This window comes from Sinohyriopsis cumingii, unplaced genomic scaffold (genome assembly GCF_028554795.1).
Source record: "Sinohyriopsis cumingii isolate HCF-2022 unplaced genomic scaffold, ASM2855479v2 utg000452l, whole genome shotgun sequence".
Classification (NCBI taxonomy): Eukaryota; Metazoa; Mollusca; class Bivalvia; order Unionida; family Unionidae; genus Sinohyriopsis; species Sinohyriopsis cumingii.
In genome coordinates, this window is record NW_028315901.1 from 2,268,788 (window position 1) to 2,280,679 (window position 11,892).

Below are 11,892 nucleotides of genomic sequence, written 5' to 3' on the forward strand. Positions count from 1 at the left end.
GTGTCCACTGCAATGACTCGTATGTACTATTCCGATGAGATAAGTTATTGCTCTAACATTACCATGCCATATATTCTCAAAAGCGTACACTTCTTTCTCCACACTAAAAGTACCAGTGATTGTGGTTCGACCATTACACGGCCGAACGCTTGTCAGATTTGCGATATGTATGTTGTGTCACAAAGCCATGATGACAAGTATATCATAATTACAAGTTTTTGGGTACATAAGTGCGTGTATTGCCTTGATGGGATCATGACTTTAATCAACCTGTCTTTTCTTGCAACGTTGAAAAGATTTCATGGCCAATAAGTAATAAATGTCCGTGCACCAAAGCACGTGTTTTGGGGGGTTCAAAATATGGCTCGGGGCAACGGCCAAGAGATGTATATGAAAGTGATATTAGATAAGTTATGAGTGTCGAAAGTTTCATTACTATTCTCATATATATATATATATATATATATATATATATATATATATATAATTCATAAGGAATGCTTGACCTTTGTCCGTGATTGAGGGTACAGTTGATGCCTACTTGACCATAGGTATTTTTTGTCTACATGGCTTTTGCAGTGATTACGTGTGGCAAACAAAATGTTTACTGTTTACTAACATTTAAATTCAAGGCATAGCCTTATGTATGAATTAGTGATTTGTATTTCCTATTACAAATGCTCAGGTTTCCAAAACATTCTGCTGCGTTGTAGGTTAGGTGACAGTTTGTGTATAAAAAAGATTTTGTAAACAAATATTTAATTATTGCTTAATATCGTTACTTGGGAATAAGTTAGCAAAGTTAAATTGTGCTCAGATATAATTTGACTAGAACTATTTATTTAAATTATTTATTAGATAATTCCAAAATGCTGATTTACTTTTGGATTTAAGAACAACCGTTATGATTATTGGGACATTGTGCATCAAATCATTGAGCCTTATCTGAACATTCAATACTACTTGACTTCATTCGGATCGTTTTTGATTTCTGACTTGTGATAAAACATTTAGAATTATTTAGGACTTAGTTCACAATAATGTTTGTGTCTTTCAATCCTTCGCTGTGCATTATTTGGGCAATACATTATTTTTGTTAGTTTGCTAGAACTGTTGGTTTTGCATGTTTCTATTACAGAGTTAATGATCATAGAGTTGTGACACTGCTAAATGATCATCAGGAACAGATCAAATAAATTGTCGCCTGATTTCGAAATAAATCATGGCATATCAGCCTATGATATGCTGTGGTCTTATATCAATTATACACTATTGCTGGAGGTTTCGTGTGATCGGATGCGATTAATTGATGCGCCATTCTAAACCTAGTTATGTTTTCCAAATTTTAAATGTTTTTACAAATTCGTATTTATAAAGTACATTTAGATACAATGCTATATCACAAAGTTTATTTTGACCTTAGCCAAAACCAGTTTGCAAAGATGAAGAGAGCAATAAGAAATACATGTGGGGTCACAGTGAAACATTCTTCGCTAAAGTTAACTAGAGATGGCCAGCCGTTATAATTTCAGAGACAGGTTAATCGATTCGGTGCAACCTGACATTACAAAACACATCTCAATAATATTAAAGTTGTCAAAGTCACAGGTGACTTAAATGCAAAAGAGAAGTCATAGACTTCAGTGCCGTTGGCTATGATGACTGCAAAAACTGCATTCAGAACCATCGGAATCCCATCCTGAATGGATCGGAAAAAGGGTGTTTCGTTGCGTGCCTTCACACAGATGAGAATCGCGTACCAAAAATGAAAAGGTCCTCAATTATCCAGCTGTCATAGCAAATTTTATCTAGAGTAGAGCCTCATCCATTGTCCAATTTTGATTTACTCATGATGACAAAGCCAAGCTAGCGCTTCTTTGGCATCCTCAAGTTGGAAGAACATAAAGGCTTGTTCCGCCAGATACAGTTGTTCATTTTTGAAATGATAGCTTTGACTGAGTATTTTATCGTCGCTTTATTAAAGGGGAAATACGAGGACCTGCCGGATATGTGGCATATCGCTGTTGAAGCGCTGTGTGTATTCGAGCGTTTTCCCACATCTAAATGGGTTATCGACTCTGCCTTTCAATTAAAAACTACTCTTCCAGTTATACTACGCCTGTCAGCATTAACGGACAAACTCTCTCTCTATAACACATACACACACCCACACACATACACACAGATACTCATAGGTAAAATCAACAATGTTGGACCTATTAAGGTCTGTGTTAGAAACTATTCCCTTTCTTGTTTCAGTGTACCAAGTGTCAGGGATGGAATCATTCACGCTGGAGTTTCGGCTATCGCTGCAAATGTGGTGGAAGTAAATGAAATCATGAATGTATAATGGTAATATAATGCGTTGTGGGATTGGAAACAATTATAAAATCTACATAAAAAGCATATTCTCAAATAATAACAAACACATCTGCATTGATGAAATATTTATGATTCTATTCGCATGATTGGTCAACTCTGTTTCGTTAGTTGATATGCTTGTCATTGTGACCTATCTTTTCAATATCTTATGAAAATACTATTAAAATAAATATGACCAATCCTGCCTTAGAAAATTATACATCTAAAGGAGCTAAATATACACAAACATGAAAAAGACAACATGTCATACTCTGTCTTACATAATCAAATAACTTCCATACGCACAAAATATGATTATTTGGGTTGTATGGGCATATCAATAACTTTTCAAAGTCGTTCCAATATAATAAGACAGACAAATTGTATTTGTGCTTTTGTAGTTGTTAAATGGGAATAATAACTATTTTATGATTTGTCATACTCTTGAATATGTATTCTCCTTTTTTTCAGTTTTTCTGGATGGTTCATACAGAGTGAAGAGATCATTACAAAATTGGACGAGACAATTCCACAAATAAAATATGTGCATGATGTAAATAAAATAAATGAAATATTAAACTGTTTATTTTAGAAGCTCATATTGTTAGAAAGTATGCTTATTTAAGATTTCTTGTTTGTTGCAGTTCTTAGTATTGATGGAATCTGTACATTAATAATTAGTAGTTAGATTGCATTACATTATTAATTAGGGGTTTTATGGTGTTGAAAAGTGATTTTGTTAGTTTAGAAAACTGACACAAACTTAAAGGTTGATATTTAAGAAATGACTTTATAATGTGTAACATTAATCAATTGTAGTGTAGTGGTGGAAAATGTGGATATATTCTAATTACATAAACCTGTTTGATTATGATTGAAATGCATGACAATAGTAGCACCCTTTGTTCAATTTAAATATAATTTGTTATTAACGTATACTGCAGTGTGTCTACAACTGATCACAGCTAATGTGTTGTACTTAAATCTAGATAATATTACCGTCGTGCTCATATTATTCATATTTTACAATCCATACATACAAGTTTGCTGAATGTGACGTCATGGATCAACAAGTCCAAAAAGATACCAGCTGAAACATGGGACTATAATGATTGGTCATATTTGTACATGGTGTTACGGGTATCTTAACTTCATGCAGTGTGTATTATTCCACCAAATTATATACTCCTATATTATATGATAACCCTATTTTTGAGTGTCTGAAATCTGTATTATATTTACTGAACTGTGCTATTTATAATGAACATACAATTGTGATACCAAAATGTATGAATGTGTAATTGATAAAAAAAAAATTCCATTCCGGTTAATACTTTAAATAGGGAATCTGTATTTTATGAATACTTGTAACATTCATGTACCCTGAAATGCTTCCTATGGTATGTGCATGTGTGTGTGTGTGTTTTGGATTTGTAATGTAGGTTTAACAATTTTTCAGTCATATCACTTGGATGTCTGCAGTGTGGCAGTTTTTAGTGATGTCTAGCACTGGGGCATCATGCCGCAGATGTGTAGTGTGATGTCCCACCCAGCCAAATAATCCTGACCAATCCTAACACTAGCCTCTTAATGCTGAGTGCCAAGCAAGGCAGCTGTTAATACCATTTTTATAAGAATTTGGCATGACTTGGCAGGGAATCGAACCCACGACCTCCCGCATCCGATGTGGACGTTCTAACCACTAGACCACCGGAGCGCTCCCTATGTTATGCTTGACATTCAAAGTGAATCAATTATATTATAATGAATATGTAATTAAGTAAATCAGAAATTAGATCGCATACGCAAACACAAGTAACACATAATTAATTCTATTGTAATTAACATATTAAAATAAACCATAGGTCTTATTTGATTACGGTGTCTTTTATAATCTGTCCTGCTGGATTGCCTTATACAGGCATACCTTCAGAGGCCCAGCAGTAAATTGTCTACAAATCATTCTACTTAAGCCCGATTTTGTCGTAATGACTGGTGTCAAAAAATGAATATTTGTTTTTAAAAAATTGTAACCAATGATTTATTTTTTTTTTTAAATTGTAACCATACACAGGATTACATCTAGTTAGTTAAGTTATAAATATTTACTTTTCACCTATTATCTTCAGAAATACACAGACCCACGAAATCACACAAGTACACCCACACATGTACAAGCACACACACACAAAGACATACACAGATATATATATATATATATATATATATATATATATATATATATATATATATATATATATGGACAGATATATTGGCAGGCAGACTGACAGAGACACCAACAGATAGATCAGGAGTCATTACCATCAGAATATTTGGGAGGTGCAACTTGCCTGTATATATATATATATATATATATATATATATATATATATATATATATATATATATATATATATATATATATATATATATATGAAATATCATCATGTCGCTGAATAAGATACTTGGTGATAATGTTACTTGCCCTGTACACCAATAACGTGTAATGCATTAAGATACAGAACATCTTGAAGTAAACATAGCTCTGATAACTGTACAAGCAGGATATAAATTAGCGGTTTCAATATCGATTTAATTAAGTTTATGTTCCAACCAGACTTTTCAGTTACAGGTGGATTAAACACGACCTAATACCCATTTAGACCATTGCCTATTAATATATGAATTCCTTAGATTGGTAAAGAGGTCGCTGTTCTGACAGTCATTGGTTCTGAGATTAAGTCTGATGACAGGTTTTGACAATGGATAGGATCGTTAATAATGTTGCACTTTTCCCAAATGAATAATAAGATTTCGCTAGAAGAAGAGTATTATTCAGACACAGTCAGAGTACCTATTAACAAAGACTTTGAGTAGCTTCTGTGTACATTACAATTTTAATGGGGATACCTTGGCATGATCGCCAGTAAGTGATACTGAATCTTCTGAAATGAACGTTTAATGTGTTTCCAAAATAAAATCAGACCAGGGTTTATCAGACCCAACAAAGATATTGATCTCAATGCACGTTCCTGACCTTGACTTCTTTGAAAAAAGAGCTTGGAATAGCTCTGTCAGTTTTATATTCTTTATGTTTCAACATGGAGCAATAAAAAAATGCCTTGGTCATTTTTTACACTAAGTGCACCGAGGAAAAGATAATGACCTCTCATCAGTCGTATGAAGTCACATATCCTCACTTCAGCACCGAAAAATTATTATGCTTTTTACTCAGAGATATGCGTGGTCAATTATCGTGGCAAGCATTGATTTACAACTTTGTGTTCGCTATGATGAGTAGAAGCAGAGAGTGCTGCTAAAATAAAAAATATGTAATTATTTTGTCAAATAGATAAACAGTAGTAAATAGGAAGTACATGGTATTGGAAGGCAAACGCATCGTGGTATTGGGACGCAACAAATTCAAAGCAACCTTCTTTGGAAAATGCAATATCTGCAGCAGATAATGCCAATGCGAGTACTGCAGAATACACACGCACATACTACCTGAAGGTCTGTGGTCACCATCCGACCTGAAATTTGGCATCGGATCAAATTATGTAACCAGCCTTGCCAACCTTGTGGATCTGTTTGGTAATATTATTAATTTACTAAGACAGAAATTAAAACCACATAAACATGTTGCCGCCCATGTACCTTCACAAAGGGATATCAAAACAAAAGAACAATAGAACAGAAATAGATAAATATAATCATCAGGAATGAAGTGATCACAGTTCTTGATTATGACACAATACCAAAAGTCAAACAAGCCATCTACACAATATCCTAATTAGGAAAGCACTTGTCCCTGCCCTTCACATAAGCACGCCTGCCGCATTGCAGCTAAGAAACCTCGCACAGCAGCATGGTATACATATACATGCTAGTATTACTGAGTCACACCTTTGTGCTGAATCAATAACTATTACTGGCACCACCATCACCAATGATATAAATATCTAAAAAATGTGCGTGCAAGAACAATACTAGAATACCCTAGAAATGTCAAGATTATGATAGTGTTCGTGCTGATGAAGAACAAACTGGTTGTCCTGCATCTGCTTTCAGCACAAACGCGACTGAATATATTCGGGCAGGATCACAACAATCACGAGTGACCGAATTCAAATTTCAGAAGCAAACTGGTGAGTTGGAAAATCATTTGGCCATTATTCCGTTCACCTACAAACCAGCGAAAGAATCTCAGTAACTGCTAACAGACTCAATTCCCGGAATATCAGCATTTTTGTTAAACTTTGGTCATACTGGGGTCAAAGCAGATAATGATCTCAAAGCTCGTAGTTATGCTCTTTAGTCGTGACAAAGATGGATTCAAAACTGCTACTCCGTGGACTCACAGTGGTGTCCGTGTGATCCTGAAACGCAAAGATAGCAGCGCCATCAGCTATGAAATTGGCAGAGGCATTGAAAAGGTTCTTGAAATGTTGGAGAAATACACCAATGCAGGATAGGGTTGGACTCTCGAAAGATGTGGCCAGGTCAATGTTTATCTCTCTCCCTCTATATCACCCATTTATTGGATCCAGTTACATAGCAACACAAAAATGGCTGCCTCCCAGGTCAGTGATCAACGTGAGGAATCTTGAAAATCGTTGGTTTGAGTGGGCAATCTTGTTTGCACTATAACTGGTGCGTGACAATCAATACTTGCCCCAAAAATAGCATCTGGACAAACAATACAATTAATTTTACTATATGTTCACTACATTTGTTTCTCATTACTGACCTTTCCTTTGTGTGGCAATCAATACAAATCATATGTTAATCTAAAATACCTTTAAAGATGACTTCACGGTGAAGTTCTCGCCAAAGGATAACCTGCATTTTTTTGAGAGGCTGGACTGTCAACAGAGCAGCATGTAAACAGAACACATATTTCACTTCCTGATAATCACCAAGGCCTTATTACTCACTGTGCACTGTCGCCAATACTCATATAAAATAACAACCTAAGCTCATATTCTCAAGAATAAACAAAAACCTTTAAATCCCTACCAAAACTTCATAAATGTACCTTTGAATTTCCTTGCAAACAAGACATGTGACATCTGTCAGAACGTGTGTAGTGCTGGTGATCCACAGGGTGCCAGTTTTGATCCAAGTGCTCTTGAGAAACCAAAACTAAATTTGCTATATCTTCCTTAATTATTGGAATTTTTCAATGCAGTCAAAATACAATTGTAACACAAGATAAGGCCTGTCTGGAAATGCGTTTGAATTCTAAAATTGTTGGTAAATTAAATTTTATTGAAAATTTAAAAAAACATTACAATTTTAAAAACTAAATATTATTGAAAAACTGATTTTTCATGCAAGTTTTAAACTCAATTTGACAATTTTAGACAGCAAAGTTGATCAATAAATAGTATCTAAAACAAATGATAGTCTGGGTCTGTACAACTGATAACAGTTTTCCCAGGGGTAATGGAGCAACACAGCTCATAGTGATTTTGGCAGCAAACCACAATATGCCTGTCAAGATGCATCTAGGTTTACACACTAAAAAAACAATGGCATGTGCTATGTGTCAGGTACTTAGGCAGTTGCTTGTATAACTGATAGCGCACTCAGATTTAAAGTTCTGATTGTACCACTGCCATGCTTTATAGCAAAAATGCATTCCATTTCAATGTCATTAACTTGAAAAGGCAACAATGGGATAGGAAAATACATTTTCTAGGAAGGCTCTATCTTAATGAAAAATGATGCTAATCTCTCTCATGAAGACCTAAGCCATGTCTTTGAGGTGCTATATATCAGTGTAGTGATATGAACTAATCTTGGTCACATATGGCAGTACACTGTACATGTCCTTATGAAACCTTGATAACACCATCAGGCTACTGGAGAGCTTCCAAGCTGATCAAACTATAACATTTTGTTCCAGATACCAAGTTAGACCTGAAAAGATAGAACATGTCTCACTTAATTCTAGAAAACAGTAAGATGTAGGTAAAACTGAAGTTAAAATGTGTTAGACATGGTGATTTCAAAATAACATTAAGGTTACAAGCATGGACAAAAATATTGAACTTGAGAGAGTGGCACTCAGAAATGTGAAGCAATGACCATCTATTAAAGTGATAAATTCATCCTAAAAATAAATCAGGTTTCTAGAAGTATATGTATCCATTTACAGGTTAAATAACTAATCAGGTAGACTATGTATCATACAGTTTAAGGCAATGTTGGGGCGGTGAGGTTTGATCATTGGTGCGAACATTAGTACATACCAGTATACAGGAAAGTCAAGCGACAATGTACTAAATACAGATATATGACTATAAGCAATCTTATTCATGAGGGGAAAAATATTTGGATATTGCAAGTGAATAGAGCCAAATGTGGTCACACGGATCGACTATAGGTAGAAAAAAAACTATATCATCAACTAAATGTGAAATTCTGATCCCCAAAACTAGTAAACAAGGATGGAAATTTGCATTTGTGAGACATATGCAATGTACTTGTTAAGATCAAATGTGCAGACATAATTTAAATGATTTGTTTAAACATTTATAGTGCATTTTTAAGGAACATTTATAGTGCATTTTAAGAGTGTTGGTTACCAATTATTAAGCTCAATGATTCATTGGAATCAAATATCAGCTGATGCTAACACTCTGAAAAAGTATTAAATTGAAATGTTGCCATAAATAGGCATATTCATGATGAAAATAACATTCTGCCTTACACATTCACTATAGGTACAATTTCAGCCTATATGATGTACTGAATGTGAACTTTTGATCCCAAACATTCTAAAATATATGGATATTTGTTCATGTGGGATATGTAATCAGTTGCACAAAGTTACATTGAAATAATCTGTTTGAATATTTATTATGTAATCTTAAGAGTGTCAGTTAACAAATATTATTAGTAATTAATAATGCATAAAGCAAGATGGACCATTAGAATCCCCATAACATCATATAGGCCACAATGCCGCACTACACCAATCAATCTTAACCAAATTGAACAATAAATTGGAATGCATTTTGTATTCAACTTGCATCATTTTGGTGTTTTTCTTTACATCCAAGGGTACATATACCTGGAGAAAGTATACTTTATCCCTTTGACCTGTATTTCATTCTTGGACAGTTTAAAATGATTTAGTAGAGAACTTGGGTAGGTATTAGTATTAAGATTCCATCTCTGTCCTCTCACTAAATACCTTATAACCATGTTTATAAACAATTACTGAAGGCTATACAAGCAGCAGATGTGTTACTCAGGAAGTGACAACATCATAAACACATAATTAATTGCTTGGACCCCTAATAAATAGTTTGAATTACCAATACAAACTAGAATTTTGTCTTCATGTATTTTAAATGAAGGTCTCATTTTGACTTACAAAGATATTTTCTCTGATAAAATGTGACAAATATCCAACATTGGAGCTTGTATATGGTGTAGGAATATATACATGCTGATATCATTTAATATCATTCCAAAAAATATTATATATGTACATTTTGGGGGGATTTTTATTTTTTTAACTTTTTAATTTAAATTTTTAAAAATAAAAATTAATATTTTATTTTTTTTATTTCATTCTTATTTTTTCAAAGTCAATATACATAACATATTCAAATATCATGTGTCTATCATTAATAATACAGATTTTATACCAATTTAAACTTTACTCCAATACTGCACTGACAGGTCATAGAACACAATTAATTTTACTATATGTTCTCTACATATGTTTCTCAATACTGACCTTTCCATTGTGTGACAATCTATACAAATCATATGTTAATCTAAAATACCTTCAAAGATGACTTCACGGTGAAGTTCTTGTGAAAGGTTGACCTGCATTTTTTTTGAGAGGCTGGACTGTCAACAGAGCAGCATGTAAACAGAACACAGATTTCACTTCCAGATCATCACCAAGGCCTTATTACTCATTGTGCCCTGTCACTGAAAAAGACATGGAAAACCACTATGTTATGGCATATCTGGGTCTGTTGTCTTACTAATTATTCCAAACAATAATCATAGACACAGATCTGCTGGCAAATTATGTTATGGCACATCAGTTATTGTGATTGTCTTACTGATTACTCCAAACAATCTGCATAGACCCAGATCTGCTGGCAAACTATGTTATGGCACATCAGGGTCTATGTTTGTCTTACTGATTACACCTAACAATCTGCATTGACTGTGATCTGCTGTCACATTATGTTATGGCATATATGGGTCTGTGCAGTTTGCTATTGGATTTGACATGTGAGTATATAGGATATATGTAAGACCATTTAGTGTGACTGTTTAGGACCATTTAAAGTGATTTTTCAGGACCAATTAGTGTGGTTATTAAAGGCCAATTAGGGTGCAATGGCAAATCTGGGTTTGTGTGATGTTGGATATGACTTATATATGAATGTAGATGGTATGTTTAGGACTATTTATTGTAACTGTTTATGACCATTTACAGGATCCTTATGGTCTTTGAAGGTTCTTTGACAGTTTGGGAAAAATGAGGTAGCATTTTCAAGGCCATGAAAGTTTAAGAAAATCGAGCAGATTACCCTGGGGTCTTTAAAAGTCTTTGAAAATTGAAATAAACCCAAACATTTTAATTTCTTTCCACAATCACAAAAAAAATTGTCCAAGGTTGTTAGATTTGGATGTAGTCGAGTTTTCATGGTTTCTTTCATTTGATTAATTATAGTTTGAATTTCATCAATAAACAATATTGTAGCATTCTGCATTCATTGTTTTCTCATATAACATAACTTGTATACAAAATTTTAGCAAAAATAGGTCTGGAAATCTAAGTTTGTCATCTTTGAAAGTTTGTGAAAAGTCTTTGAATTTATCAGTCAGAATTCTGAATAAACCCTGATTTAGTGTGACTGTTTAGGGCCATTTAGGCTGACTATATAGGACCATATCAGGTGACCATGAACAAGATTGGGTAAGGGTCTATATAGCAAACAAGATATGACTTGGTTAATTGGAGCCCTGAGTGTCCGAGTGGTCTAAAGTGCTCAATGTTATGGATCACTAACATCTCACCTCTGGATGTGTGGGTTCGAGTCTCAGGCTTGGCTCACATGGGTAAGTGAGAAAGCCTTCCAGTAGCTTCTTGTTGGTCAATGGTTCTTCACAGAGTATTCCAGAGGTCTTCCTCCACCAGTTATACTGGCTGCCATGTATAACCTATATTGTGCTTAAAAATGGCATTAAACCCTACAGCAACAACAACAATAACTTGGTTAATTTGTCTGGTATGAACAGGTGATATTTAAACAGAGGTGACTGCTTATACATTTTTGACATTATTCAGGTACATATATAAGCAAAACATTGGAACCATATGCAGCATCTACCAGAATATTAACAGTCCAAATATATACTACTTACTGGCCAAATTTTACCATATGATTGTAGCTAAACATAGACCACATAAGTTATGTCATTGGACTCAATACTGTAATATTAATAATAATAATAATAATAATAATAATAATAATGTACTTAGGACCA

General features: G+C 34.0%; 1 long non-coding RNA gene across 1 annotated transcript; it reads left to right on the plus strand.

Moving 5' to 3' along the window:
* Positions 1 to 638: 638 nt before the first annotated feature.
* On the plus strand, positions 639 to 4,240 carry LOC149774024 (uncharacterized). Its single transcript, XR_016417088.1, has 2 exons — positions 639 to 2,352; positions 2,833 to 4,240. It is a non-coding gene; the product is annotated as an uncharacterized LOC149774024 (long non-coding RNA).
* Positions 4,241 to 11,892: the final 7,652 nt, after the last annotated feature.